Below are 13,482 nucleotides of genomic sequence, written 5' to 3' on the forward strand. Positions count from 1 at the left end.
TGTTCATCGCGTTGCAGAATAGTTTCCTAGAATGTACGTATAACTGTCTATCACCATAAAAGTGCACGGAACATACCCATACTGTATATCCCTCCTTTAGCCTTTAGAAAGGTTTATTTTTGCAACAGTTTTGTTATTGATGCCTGTAGTAAAACTAAGGGGCTGAGAAGGTGTACTCTGCTGCTTTGCATTAGCGTCTATCAGCGGAGATGCAGAAGCGATAATATGCAAATACTATTTTCAGCATTCCCTCATGTAGATGCATACGTCTGAATGTGCAAGCACTGTGACGCCCACTTTCTGTATCCCAGCACACAGCTGGAGGATCAAGACATACCACCGCTGGACTCACCACCATAGGTGCACCATGACATTCATCATCGACCCTTGCACCTGCCCCATGCATCTGAACATTACCTGTGTGGAAGTGGCTGTGCATCTGAGAATGCAGCCTCTTTCACTACCATGCATGCAACACTGCCATAATGCCCACGGGACTATTTTTGTCTGCTTTCACGTCATGCCACTCTCCAGTCACTGCCCAGGAAGGCCATCACTTTTCCACCCACCTTTCTGGTACAGTCTGAATCAAACACAAAAGGACAATTGTGCGTACACTCAAGTGAATGCATTTTCTATGGGGATACAGTAGTATATAATCACTTAACTATGTGGACAGCAACTGCCACTGCAGATGTTTCCACGGGTGTGATACAGGATCCCAGAGGTCGGGATGGAAGCGGTCACAAGACCGACACCGGCAACCCAATAATTAGCATGCCGACAGGTGAAGGGGTAATTATTTTACCTCTCCCCTGTCCCCAACCCTAACCCGCCTGGGGCGGTGGCTAGGGCTATGACACCGGGTGGTGGTGGCTAAGTCTAAGACTTGGGGGGGTGATAGCTATGTCTAACCCTCCTCTAGTGCCTACTCTAACACCACCAGTCCTAACACCAACAGTGGGCTTAAATACTTACCTTTTGGGAAGTCAGTGTTCCGGCGCCAGTGGTGTTAGGGTCCAGGCGTCGGTAACATGACTGCTGGCACCCCGTGTCCACATATACTTTTCCCCATTTCAGCCACATGGCCAAATTAGTCATGCAATGGAATCTGCGACATAATGCTCCTCTAATTTGCTACTTTTTAGACACTTTTTTTGTGGCAAAAAAAAAACTGGGAATCCATCTAATTGCTACTCCTAGTGGAGCTTCTTAGCCATGCTAAGCAATTCATGTCAAATGAAACAAAAAGGAAAATGTGTATGAGGACACATCTGTATATAGCAGCATATTTGCTGCAGTCAGCAACAAATGGTACTGGATATTGGTGAGTGTGGAAAGTTCTGCATAGATGATGCTGATGAAATCATGGCTTCATTGCCAGCTAATGCCATTATATCAGTCCCGATTCCCACACTGTGGCAGCCTCTGGTGGTACCAGTACAGCATCCTGACACAGGAGTCATCTTACACAAACCTTACATGTCCCAGTGGGCCGGACCTAATTGCCTAGTGGCCCGCATAAGGTCTACCCTGCATTAGAGGACATATGCCACAAGTTCAGAATAACTGTACACATGGGTGTGGTATGGTATGCCGGCGGTCGGGCTCCCGGCGACCAGCATACTGGCGCCGGGAGCCCGACCGCCGGCATACCGACAGTGTGGCGAGCGCAAATGAGCCCCTTGCGGGCTCGCTGCGCTTGCCACGCTGCGGGCACGGTGGCGCGCTACGCTATTTTATTCTCCCTCCAGGGGGGGTGTGGACCCCCACGAGGGAGAATAATTGTCGGTATGCCGGCTGTCGGGATTCCGGCGCCGGTATACTGTGCGCCGGGATCCCGACAGCCGGCATACTGAAGACCACCCGTACACATGACACCACAGTCAATTCATAAAAATGCAGAAATGTATTTAGTGAAAGTTAAAAGAGGACATTTACAAACTAACAAATGAAAGTTTACTGAAGGCATAAAATCTCTTGAATTACCCTTTACCGTTCCTGTGCTTTCCATCTCCCCATTTCTTTAACTTTTCCCTTATTTAATGTTATACTGTGCAGCCATGATGTGGAAACTAATGACATCTCTGTAAAATGACTAAGTTTTATAAAAATGATTAGGGCTGAGCCGAGAGAATTTTTATGTAGCTGGTCCATAGCCCCAATGAAAGATAATTGAAACAATAAAAAGATTTAATCACAAATCAAGAAAATAACATTTGACTGTAAATTTAAAAGACATTGGCATGCGAGGATAGCACTAGGGCATCATTAATGGCCATCATCAAACTTAACTACTATAGTTAATAACTAAAATCGCATAACCAGAGATGGTGATTTACAAATGGAGAATATAAAGGTGCATGTGTGTTGCAAATTTGAATTATACGTAGAAAAGGATAGGGACCCAGGATTATGCTTTATGTTTCACACCATAGTATCCAACTTCCTGAGGGATAAAGATCAAGTAGACGATATCTGACAGTCTAGATGAGACTGAAGGAACCAGGGATGTTTATGAGTAGTAAAATAGCTCCTGGTTATTAAATACAGAAGATAGATAGATAGATAGATAGATAGATAGATAGATAGATAGATAGATAGATAGATAGATAGATAGATAGATGGGTGTAGTATGGTTTGCCGGCGGTCGGGGTCCCGGCGACCAGCATATGGGGCCGGAATCCTGACCGCCGGCATACCGACAGCTGGGCAAGCACAAATGAGCCCCTTGCGGGCTCGCTGTGCTCGCCACGCTGTGGGCACGGTGGCGCGCTACGCGCACCACGCTATCTATTCTCCCTACAGGGGGTCATGGACCACCAAGAGGGAGAAAAGATGTCGGTATGCCGGCGGTCGGGATTCCGGCGACGGTATGGTGGTCGCCGTAAGCACGGCCGCCGGCAACCTGGAGACCACATAGATAGATAGATAGATAGATAGATAGATAGATAGATAGATAGATAGATAGATAGATAGATACTGTAGGTAGCAAGACAGATAGACAGCAAACTAGATAGATCACATTGGAACATAATTTGTGGAATAATCCTGATGACTGCAGGAATTTTCTATAATGGAGAACCCCACGTTTCATCGAGAAGCAAAAAACCTTTTTTAGAAGGGGATCTTAACCCTTAACAAAAACTATCTCTTTAAACCGGGACACTAATGAATTATACAGGTCCTGTGGCTAGCTGACTTCAAGCCTGCATTTCACCTGTGTAGTCTATGAGGGTCCTGGTTTGAAGGGATGGTATGGCAAGCCCATGTTTTTCAATGGAGTCTATAGCAAAGGAAGCATACGGTATGTTAATGCATGGGATATAGGTGATACTGCATTCTGAAAAAGTATATGTTGCGCAAAGATATGAATGAGCCCTTAAGAAATAATTCATCCTATTTTTAATGCAGCATTAGTTAGCAGCTGAAAAGTGCCTTGACAGCAGATAGGTTTAAACGAGCCCTCAAGCGTGTCAGAAACCTTTGAAGGTGCCAGATTTCCTGTATATTCCCTCTTTCTCTCTTCTCTGGCGTCATGTAGGGAGAAAGGAGAGAGGCAAAGTGTAGTATACAGTATGTATCTTAATTGCTGCACAAGAGATTATTTTGCTCTTTGTGTCATTACTGTCCAGTGGTATCTATTAGCTCAGGATGTTAAGAGTTAAGTGCAAACACTTGTAACAACAATCTAATTGTCTTTACACTTTTCATCACAGCTCAGAAAAGCAGCAGCTCAAATAATATGTAATCATGGCCGGTACAGAACTCTAATTTACTATGACCAAGCGGGAAATAGAAGTCTTTATATAAAGTGATGCTTTTCCTTTAAGCCTCAAACTGAGATGACAAGATGAATGCATGTGTAATTTAAATCAGCAGTTAGCAGCTATCAGAGTGTTGATAAGACTTGTTTTATACATTACATGTAATCACAATGTTCAAGTGTAAATTAAGTGGAATGGTCATTACTGAACTGGTGTAGCTTGCATTCCCCGAGGTGCAGAACGAAACCAGTGCCTTAGATTAATTTGTCAACCAGAATACAGGCTGTGTGAAGAAAGATTTACATACAAGCCACAAAAAAACAGATAGAGATGAAATGAGATAACACCAAGGGTCGATGTAAGTAATAAAAAAGCTTTTAATATATAATTTTAATCCCCTTCCTTCTGTGGATTAGAAAACATAAAGCTAGACTGAGGATGGTAAGTGATATTTTACTTATTCCTTCTATGAAGTCTATTACAGGATCCATGAGGGAAATTTAATAAGAAAGATTGGATTCTTCAGTCATCCACAGGAGAGAGCAGCTTCCCCAGGGCTAAAGGTGAGCCGCTGAATACTAGTGGATCAGTGTGCTTAGAATCTCAAAATTCAGCACTAAAACCAATCTAATTTCTCCACCAATGAAAGAGAGGAATTAATCTATATGATAAAGGTGATGGGGTTGTTCTGTCTTTTTTTTTTTTTTTGGGGGGGGGGGGGGGGGGTGTCCTACAAGGTTGTTAAGGGTTATGATTATTAATGTAAAATATAATAAAATTGACTATTATTAGAAGAAAATGATTGCTAGATGAATATAATGATCCATTTCATACAGCCGCCACCTGTTACTTGCAGTAATGTTAATGAATGAGAGTGAACCGATCCATTTAAAGGATGAGTGAATCCCAAAATGAAATTATTTTAAATATGTATGATGTTGGTAAAATACAGATGGGTCCACATTTATATTGACCTTTAATAGGATTAACTGAGACTGGACAATCGGACTTAATCCCCTGCTGTAATGACTTAATCCCCTGCTGTATTGTTCTCTGTATTGTATTGCAGCTGAGAACAATAGATGAAGGGTTTATGCTAATAAGTCATTTTGTGCCCTCGCGCAGAAAACTAGTCAAGATAACCGTGAACCCATCTGTACATTGTTCAGATTCAACCTGGCGTGCCACAGTGGCTCTGTTAGACCTAAAGTAATACCTCTCCAATCCATCACAGGCAGCTGAAGTACATCTCACAAAAGGTCATATTTTACACACAGGCTCAACAGTGTTTCATCAGAGACAAGTGTAAATGTGTTTAAATTAGAGATGAGTGGGTTCGGTTCCCTGAGAATCGAACCCTACCGGACTTCACTGCCCAAGCCCAGATCCGAGTCAGGCTCGGGTTTTACCGCCTGACTCGGAAACCAGAACGAGGAAAAATGTCATCATCCCGCTGTCGGATTCTCGCAGGGTTTGGATTCCATATAAGGAGCTGCGCGTCACCGCCATTTTCACTCTGGCATTGGAGAGTTTAGAGAGAGGACGTGTCTCCGTCCTCAGTGTCCTGCATCAGTTCAGTGGTAGTGTCTTGTGCTGCATCAATCCAGTCACAGTGGTGGTGTCCTCTGCTGCCATATGTCCAGTGCTGCTATATAAGTCCAGTCCATTGCAGTGGTGCTGTGTTGTCCTGCATCAGTCCAGTGGTGGTGTCCCTGTGCTGCCGTATATGTCCAGTGGTACTGCCAGATATGTCCAGTGATCCTGCCGTATAATTTCAGTGATCCTGACGTATAATTCCAGTGGTACTGGTGTATAAATCCAGTGATTCTGCCATATAATTCCGGTGATCCTGCCGTATAATTCCAGTGATCCTGCCGTATAATTCCTTGGTACTGGCGTATAAATCCAGTCCAGTGATACTACCGTATATGTCCAGTGGTACTGTTGTATGAGTCCAGTGGTGCTGTGTTGTACTGCATCAGTCCAGTGGTGGTGCCTTGTGCTGCATCAGTCCAGTCACAGTGGTGGTGTCCTCTGCTGCCATATGTCCAGTGCTCCTGTATACGTCCAGTCCATTGCAGTGGTGCGGTGTTATCCTGCATCAGTTCAGTGGTTGTGTCCCTGTGCTGCTGCCTTTGTCCAGTGGTACTGCCGTATATGTCCAGTGATACTGCCGTATATGTCCAACGGTACTGCCGTATAAATCCAGTGATCCTGCCATATCTGTCCAGTGGTACTGTCATATCTGTCCAGTGGTACTGCCATATATGTCCAGTGGTACTGCCGTATAATTCCAGTGGTACTGCCGTATAATTCCAGTGGTACTGCCTTATAATTCCAGTGGTACTGTCGTATAATTCCAGCTGTACTTGTGTATAAATCCAGTCCAGTGATACTGCCGTATATGTCCAGTGGTACTGCCATATAAATCCAGTGATACTGCCGTATATGTCCAGTGGTACTGCCGTATAATTCCAGTGATACTGCGTATAATTCCAGTGGCACTGGCATATAAATCCAGTGGTACTGGTGTATAAATCCAGTCCAGTGATACTGTCATATATGTCCAGTGGTACTGCAATATAATTCCAGTGATACTGCCATATATATATATATATATATATATATATATATATATATATATATATATAACCTTTTGCAAAGTGGATTACTGAGGCCATAACAACTATGCTAGTGTTAGTCGTGCATCCAGTATCCGCCATTAGTGCAGTGGGACTGCAGTGCCAACCCTAGATGGGCCAGGTGTTTGTGCTGCACACTTGTGTCACTTAACTTAGTCAAACAGCTACCTCATTGCCCTCTTTTACTTCTTGGCATGATGTGCTGTTTGGGTACTATTTTTTTAAGTGCCATCCTGTCTGACACTGCAATGCAACTTCTAGATGGGCCAGTTGTTTGTGTTGCTTAGCTTAGTCATACAGCTACCTCATTGCACCTCTTTTTCATCTTTGCATGATGTGCTGTTTGGGGCATTTATTTTATATATGCCCTCCCGTCTAACACTGCAGTGCCACTCCTAGATGGGCCAATTGTTTGTATTGCTTAGCTTAGTCATACAGCTACCTCATTGCACCTCTTTTACATCTGTGCATGATGTGCTGTTTTGAGCCTTTTTTATATCTGCCATCCTATCTCCTGGTTCTGTGTTCAAGCTACACTGCGAAACGTACGTCATCTCCCCATGCGGTCACGTGGTGCGCACACGTGATCGCACTAACCGGAACTCCTGGACGGTTACCCGGGCAACGGCGGCGCCGGCTAGCCGCTGAGAGCCGGGAGACACACAGCTACCACACGCTGTGGAGCAGCGGACCTTGGCAGCGGCAGGAAATATCTGACAACCGCCTCAAACCTCATCTACTGAAGCCAGCATACGAACTCGGCTTCACAGCACCTCTGGAGCCCTGTTAACAGGAACTACCAACGGCAGTTCTCCACAGGCAGCCCCTTGGGATTGGTATTGTATTAACACAGAAACCATACCCTAATACCCCCCACTTTTTTCAGCTTATTAATCACAGCCCAAATAGGCTATTAATTTGCCTTAAAAATATTTAGTTACTGCCTATATATATGTGTGTGTGCATTACATAATGTAACCAATTCCATGCACTGTTTCTATATGTCTATCAATGATAAGCCTGAGTTTATAGCTATCTGATTATTATAGTACATACACATATTCCGACTGCTCCAAAAGGTGCTCGATTTATATGGTATCTAATAAGTATTGGGAGCGAACTAGTATATTTCTAAATACGGCAGATTATTGCACGAAGAATCCCAAAGAGGTTTACTGGTAGTAAACCTGCAGCAAATTGCTACTTAATTATTCCTTTGTGCATTATCTTCTGCTGTGGTGTGTGTGATATAAATTATTAGAGGCCACATATATTATATAGTGTTTACAGCAACAGGTTTGCTATAATTGTCGCCTGATTATTTATTATCATCATATCCCGGCTATGCAAGTGGACGCCCTTGCATAGAATTTTTGTATATGCTAACTGTCCGCATTGTAATTTTGTCTATATGCACAGTGGACGCCCCTGTGTATAATTACTGCAATTACGGCAGATTATTGCACGAAGAATCCCAAATAGGTTTACTGGTAGTAAACCTGCAGCAAATTGCTACTTAATTATTTCTATGTGCATTATCTTCTGCTGTGGTGTGTGTGATATGAATTATTAGAGGCCACATATACTATATAGTGCTTACAGCAACAGGTTTGCTATAATTGTCGCCTGATTATTTATTATCATCATATCCCGGCTATGCAAGTGGACACCCTTGCATAGAATTTTTGTATATGCTAACTGTCCGCATTGTAATTTTGTCTATATGCACAGTGGACGTCTCTGTGTATAATTACTGCAATTGATTAATATTGCTATGATTTCATTTCTATGGGCATAATATAAACACTGAACACACGACTGATTCAGTTCACCTCTGATATACAACTCTGGCGATACGGGTATTGGGATTGACTGAACGGGCAGATTAAGAAATTGCGGACATACCCCGCTGGAGATGCCCGATCTCGTCTGATCTTGGAAGCCAAGCAGTGGAGGGCCGGGTCAGTACTCGGATGGGAGACCACCCTGGAACACCCTGGTACTGCAAAAAATTCTTCTGCCCGATCTAGAGTGATCCTCAATAATACCAATTGGCATCCGGTTCTGTATGACCTATGATTTAATTCTTTACGACTAATTAATCCTGAATAGGATTGCTGTAGACTAAATGATGGTCATATATTATACAAAGGTGTTACTGTGATTTCAGTAAAACCTATAGCCCAAATATTTGATTTTTTTCCCGGTTTTTATTGTGGTATTGAAGACCACCTGAATTGCACATAATACAGTGTTATATTTTCGCGTAGCTACACTATTTTTCGTACAATTTACTCCTATAATCATATTTTAACAATGAATTAATAAAATTATGTTTTATCAGAATTGATCAATATATATCCAATCCTCTGAATTGAGTGCTCCCACACAAGAGTCTACTTTCCAACCTTTTTTTGTTGGGTCTTTTTAGATGATCCTATCTCCCATGCAGTGCCACTCCTAGATGGCCAGGTGTTTGTGCCGCACACTTGTGTCACTTAGCTTAGTCATAGAGCAACCTCATTGCACCTCTTTTTCTTCTTTGCATGATGTGCTGTTTGGGGCCTAGTTTTATTAAGTGTAATCCTGGCTGCAACTGCAGTGCCACTCCTAGATGGGCCATGTGTTTGTGCCGCACACTTGTGTCGCTTAGCTTAGTCATACAGCCACCTTGGTGCAACCTTTGGCCTAAAAACAATATTGTGAGGTGTGAAGTCTTCAGAATAGACTGGAAATGAGTGGAAATAAATGTTATTGGGGTTAATAATACTGTAGGATCAAAATTACCCCCAAATTTTGTGATTTTAGCCATTTTTATGTTTTTCCAATAAACATCCAGATCCAAAACCAAAACACGAAAGGGTGGTTTTGTCAAAACCAATCCACAAATCCAAAACCAGAACACAAGCGGAGAATTAGAACCAAAACCATAACACAAAACGTGCCCGACACACATCTGTAGTTTAAATTGCGTGAACAAGACATTTCTCAGGGTGCTGAGCAGGGGGAGGGGGGATGGGTATCCCGGGGGACCCGCCAGGTACCCAGCAGTAAGGCACAAACAAGCTACTAAAATGGCATGCATTGCCTGTGAGAGCTCTTTAAACCAGCATAGTAATCACAATGGAGTGTGGTCATGCACTCTTTGCTTGGCTAATCCCTCTGCTATCAGATCTATTGGAGACCCTGCCTATGCTCCTTCTGCCTCTTCAGGAGGATGGAGTCAATGATGCACAAACATCTACAACTGAACTTATGCTTACGTATTTTTATTTTTACTGCACCTGGTTGTAGGGCTGTGCTTAACATATGCAAAACATTATTGACATTCAATTAACTCTACGAGTCCCAAAGATTCTGTTTGTGAAGGTAACAATCCAATAGCTAATAAGGGTTAACAATTGTAAAAGCCCATTCTTGTAATATGACTCTGCAGATATCCAAGAAATTGCCCAGGATAATACAGCAGTGAAAAAAACATTTCCATGTACAGATCGATACTTGATTGTAAACTTATGCCGGGGGTAACAGTAAAAATACAGATCACTGGCTTAAGCACTAAGCTAACTGCCTGTAGCTTTCTCTGAACTTCTTTGTCCAATTTGCCATGTGCTTCACACCTTCCAATTCCACCTAGTAAACATTTATAAGGGAAAATGTAGTAGGTTGCGATCTTTCCAACAAGGCACAATTCCAACATATTTTTTGTTAAGTTTCAAGCCACCATATGTAATCGAATGAGACTACAGTACTAGCTAGAATCGTGCCTCAATCACTGCAACTTGCCCTCTATTTGGAGGCACTAGGGTTGGTTATAGCTATGAGAAAGGAATGCATATGATTTTTTCTGAACCCGACCACTGTGGTAAACCAGCCTGTGTACCAACTGACCTAGTACTGATGGAACCATGGTGGGTGGACCCAGAGGTATCACTATCTGAGAGTACTACTGCTGCAAAAGGGGTGTAGCTACACAAGAGTGGTGTGGCATCCCAACACCCATTTTCGTCACTCCGGGGGGGGGGGGGGGGGGGGGGGGGGAGATGTGGCCTGCCCCCGGAGACAGGAGCCGGGTTGCTGCACATAATGTTACAGTGCAGCACCTGGCTCCTGTCACTGAGCAGGAGCCAAGGGTGACACCAGGGTGTTGGCTGCACCACCCTTGCGACGCACTGGGTGGACCCCAACACTAAGGGGCTACCCTCTATGTTAATCTAGACCTGCCTGGTCAAGCCTAGTGCTGAAAGAAAAATTGGGTGGGACCCCACACTTTGTTTACCTGATTTGTCGAATACCAGCCTATGCAGAAGTACTAGTGCTATTTGTGCTTTGGAAGGACCCTAAGCATTTTTTTTCCTTTAAATAGTTTAATTATTTCCTGCAAATACATGGCAAAAATTGCCACCTTACCACTTTCCCGGTGATTTCTGTCCGCAGGGCCTGCCACCACAGGGCTCTGGAGGGTTAATTAAAATTATCTATTGCGGGGTGTGAAGTGTGAGGTATGGACCCCTCTGGACCTAGGTGCCCATGTGAACTGAACACCCTGCACCCATTAAATATACGCCAATGGTTAACTGGAATGTTAGTCATGTGTGGCTTCGTACCACCCCCACATCTCTGGCAAGCCTCAAAATTGTGAGTAATTATATTCCACAAATTGAATTCAAATGTCATCACAATATCTACACAATTTTCAGGTACTTCCAAGTCAATCAAATTCCCAAAAGTGTTCAACCAATTAACAGAGCTACAGTAGAGAGTGTCACGATCCTAGGCACGGCGATTCCCCAGATACGCCAATCTGCGAATCCCTGCCACGTGACACCGTTACTGGATACCTGAGCGTGTGTGTTAATTTCAACACAGTCACTGCCACCATCCAAAGTACAAACGTTTAGGGTATGACCCAAGGCAAACTTATGGCTTTTGCCTGCACCCAGAAATATTAATATTTTCTTAACGCCTCTTTCAGAGAGTTGGGTTGGATACACAGCAGAAAACCAGAGCTAAAATTGATAATTTCATTTAAGCAAAACACTTCAAAGCTCATGTTACAGAAAAAAGAAAGTTACAAGAATATAGTGATAAAAAATCAAAATCACATCAGAAAAGACAATTTCAAGAAAATAAAAATAGGGAGATAAACCCACCAATCCTGGCACCTGCAGAGTGGAACGATGGGATGAAGTGAAGCCTCTTCAGATTTTCGGGACATTACAGTGCCAGGATGCTTCTCCTGACTTGCCTCTTTGATAATGCACGCTTTGCAACCTGTGTTTCTCCTATTTAAAACTCAGGTTGCCCGTTCAGCCTCCTCCCCCTGAAGAGTTTTTTTTAACCCTTCCAAAGCCAGAGAAGATATTGAGTGTCAGCTCACACTGGGATTACCAGCCACTCGCTCAGGAGCGAATGGCCTTATATTCTCCTTTGAAGCTCTGGCCATAGTTCTTGCGTAAACACAACTGTGACATGGGGTCTCTTGGTCATATACACAGGGGCTGGCTAATTACTCTTCCCCTTCCTTTTGAAGCTGGGCAATCAGACTTATCAATCATACTAAAGGGGGGTACACACGGAGATATCCGTGTTTAAAATCTAAGCAATCTGACTAGATTGCTTTGATTTTAAGCACAGATCTGCTGTGTGTATGCCCCCCAGCGCTGTGCTGAGCGGGGGGATAGATTTGAGCTGAGCGGTCTGTCTTAAGATCGCTCAGTACACATCTCCCCCGTCAGTACCCGCTATTATAACTTATTCTGTGGAGTCTCTTAGAAATACTACCAGGCCAAATTGTCTTATCTTTTAATTGCTTGTTTGAAGCTCTGAGATAGTGTTTACAACCTACAAATGCAATCTCCCAACCATCTCTTAGCCCCTGCATCAGAGGGTATCTGACACCTCTGTACTATAAACAGGTCTATACAAGCAGATCAATTAAGTCTCTACCATTTAACATGCAACAACACTTGACTGGTATAATACAATGGTACATTGATACATCAATTGGAATAATACAAATTTCAATCATGCCCATTTCGATATAACCCAGATGCATTAGCATCACATCCATTGATACGTCACTCAGATATCCTGGTATCATCTATATTGATATCACACTACTTATTAACAGGCCTATTCCTACTTGAAATTGCCTGGATCATGACACCTCCCCCTTTAAGATCAGCATGGGAGCAGTGGCACGTCAGGCCGAAGTTTCCTATGACCTTTTCACACAGGATTTATACATAACCACACACAGGGCATTTGCAGAGATTGATCAATACAATATTATTTGCAGTTATGCACATTCTGGCGTCAGAATGGCGTCCAATCATGACACAGAGCACTTCAGAACTGTTGATAAAAGAAGAGAGAAAAAACCAGGAGCATGTAAGTGTTACCTGTCAAAACCTAGGACTCCTAGCAGTGTTCCTACCTGTATTCCTTTTCATTTATTGCTGTTAGTGTTAAACAAAAAGAAAAAAGTTCTGCCCTTGAACCATCAAGTTCCAAAATATGCAACTGGAGAGGACATGTGTACTGTTTTACTATTACACTGGACTAAAAATCAAAAATAAGACAGATCAGGGACCTCAGGCTATGAAACCTAGGCCCTCATTCCGAGTTGTTCGCTCGCTAGCTGCTTTTAGCAGCATAGCACACGCTAAACCGCTGCCTACTGGGAGTGAATTTTAGCATAGCAGAATTGCGAACGAAAGATTAGCAGAATTGCGAATAGAAATTTCTTAGCAGTTTCTGAGTAGCTCGAGACTTACTCCGACACTGCGATCAGTTCAGTCAGTTTCGTTCCTGGTTTGACGTCACAAACACACCCAGCGTTCGCCCAGACACTCCCCCGTTTCTTCAGACACTTCCGCGTTTTTCCCAGAAACGCCAGCGTTTTTTCGCACACTCCCATAAAACAGACAGTTTCCGCCCAGAAACACCCACTTCCTGTCAATCACACTACGATCAGCACAGCAATGAAAAAGCTTTGTTATGCCGTGAGTAAAATACGTAACTTTTGTGTAAAATAACTAAGCGCATGCGCTCTGCGAACATTGCGCATG

The 13,482-nt window shown here is 43.3% G+C and overlaps 1 protein-coding gene and 1 pseudogene across 2 annotated transcripts in view; both read left to right on the forward strand.

Moving 5' to 3' along the window:
• Positions 1-13,482, forward strand: part of CA11 (carbonic anhydrase 11) — a 500,072-nt gene that overhangs the window by 109,220 nt on the left and 377,370 nt on the right. The gene's annotated exons all lie outside the window — the stretch shown is intronic.
• LOC134968362 (5S ribosomal RNA) lies at positions 8,301-8,420 on the forward strand (annotated as a pseudogene).

The sequence above is a fragment of the Pseudophryne corroboree genome, chromosome 10 (genome assembly GCF_028390025.1).
Source record: "Pseudophryne corroboree isolate aPseCor3 chromosome 10, aPseCor3.hap2, whole genome shotgun sequence".
Taxonomy (NCBI): domain Eukaryota; kingdom Metazoa; phylum Chordata; class Amphibia; order Anura; family Myobatrachidae; genus Pseudophryne; species Pseudophryne corroboree.